Source organism: Helianthus annuus, chromosome 11, assembly GCF_002127325.2.
Source record: "Helianthus annuus cultivar XRQ/B chromosome 11, HanXRQr2.0-SUNRISE, whole genome shotgun sequence".
Lineage (NCBI taxonomy): Eukaryota > Viridiplantae > Streptophyta > Magnoliopsida > Asterales > Asteraceae > Helianthus > Helianthus annuus.
Window position 1 is genome coordinate 184,029,830 of NC_035443.2, and position 2,048 is coordinate 184,031,877.

At 34.4% G+C, this 2,048-nt stretch overlaps 1 long non-coding RNA gene across 1 annotated transcript; it reads right to left on the reverse strand.

The window, feature by feature from the left end:
• Positions 1–288: 288 nt before the first annotated feature.
• LOC110926308 lies at positions 289–972 on the reverse strand. Its single transcript, XR_004873329.1, has 3 exons — positions 605–972; positions 413–478; positions 289–327 (listed from the first exon to the last, which is right to left on the reverse strand). It is a non-coding gene; the product is annotated as an uncharacterized LOC110926308 (long non-coding RNA).
• Between the last annotated feature and the right edge of the window lie 1,076 nt (positions 973–2,048).

The following is a 2,048-nucleotide window of genomic DNA, read 5'->3' on the forward strand; positions in this document are numbered from 1 at the left end:
CATCTTGTTGTTTTGCCTTAAAATCATCTTTCCGACCATTCGAATCTTCACTTTGGGTAATATCAATGACCTCATACCATTTCCAAGTTAGGAGCGCATGCTTTCTTTTAGCTTGTTTTTCTATGTTCTGAAACTACAAGAACTAAAAACATTAGTATAATCCATTTAAAAAAAACATATAGGTGTGAAACAATCATGATACACTTATGCAATGAAAACTTTATTTAAAAAAAACACCACCTGTTCAATAACCTCCCTATGCATTTCAGATTTGAATGGACTAAAATGCTGTCCATATGAAATGATCTCTACACTTCCACTGTCCGTCTGAAACAATACATTGATAGAATTTAACTAATCAGACTAAATATCAAAACAATTTTTATACATTAGCTGTGACTTAAAACGATACCTTCGGAGAATCTTTCATTGGGCTGCATATTTGATTCTTCTTCGGTGTCATTGCATCAAAACCCAGCTGAAAAAATTACAATTGCTACCATATATTAGAAGACTAAATATTTGGTGCAATTCACAAACAATTAGAAACCATCCACATGCTTTGCTAACTAAAATTTACATTCCAACTTACATTCCAACTTACTTTCTTTGCAGGCTGATCGTCTTCATAAATGTCCACGAAGTCATCCGAGATATCCATTGCTGCAGATGTGTTGCTGTATGAATACAGGAAAAGCGAAAAAAAGACAGAAGATTACACTACCTGAACTTGTATTATATAGCCACCAAAATATGCAGTTAAGTGTCCACTACCCCACTAAGTCCCTGAAAATAAGGAACACATTTTAAACCGCATTGCAACCTGCATTTCTGATTGGTGCATCTTGATAAACTGCAGGAAACCGCAAGATCATGGGTGAGAGAGTGCTGAACTGCCGTGAACTGCTGCTTCTAGAAGGAATTTAGAGACTTTATACGGCTGAGATTAAAAGTTGAGGACTTTGAACGGCTGTAATTAGCCCAAAAGTCGGTTAGCAACAACGGGAACAATATAATATAGAATTATGTTTTCTTTGTTTACACGTGCCCTCACAAAAAAACAACTATATTATTTTTTAATGAGATTGTACACCTAACATTTTGTTAAATGGGTGGATAATAATAATAACTGATAGTAGTTATAAACAAACACGAAGTGTTGATTCACGTTAGCATCATCCATTGAACCGAAGCTTCCTCTATTTTTCTAGTCTTAAAAAAAGTGTGTGATACTAGATGACCCGACAACGCGTATAGTTAGATTTCGAACCAACAATGCACATCATAGCCGCTTCAATATATTGGCATATCACTTCGATAAAAGTAAACACAAAACACACATTTTGTATACAAACTGTAAGAACTATTTAAAAAGTGTCATGTGTCATCCAACTAATTATAGAGAAATGGTAAAATGATAACCTAAATAATATCAATTATCTTGAATTACTTATACTTATGCTAACAAGCAATTAATTCTTTATTTGGATCTTACTTTTGTTTTCAATGTGCTGATAAAGAAAAGTGTTGATATCATTTCACATATTTGCTAAAATCAATTGTCTTGATTGATTTTCAAGCTAAATTGCACTTATCGTGCTTTATGTTTCAGGGTTTTTGCAGGCGCTGTCATTTAAGTTTAAAAATTACACTCTATGTCCTTTATGTTTACAACCTATAACGGGCGGTGTCCTTTCTCATAAACACAATTATCTTTTAATGTTAAAACCCCTTGTCTCTCTCAACTTCAAACATGAGGGACCTTTTATGTAAAAAAGTGAAACATTCAAAAACAAAACAAAACAAAAGCATAAGCCACCATCTTCTACATTTATCCGGCCGGCAATTTTGCTGGATTCCGGCAACTCCGGAACCCTATTTCTACGCTTTTTCGGTCCATTTCTTTCGCGATAAACATCATCTCCATCTTATACAACGAAGTTTCATCATGTATCTCATTACTTTGATGGTAATCCGGTAAGAACTACCAATTCCGGCGAACCCGGAACTTCGTATTTGAGTCGTTTCAACCTGTTTTTCTTGTGACA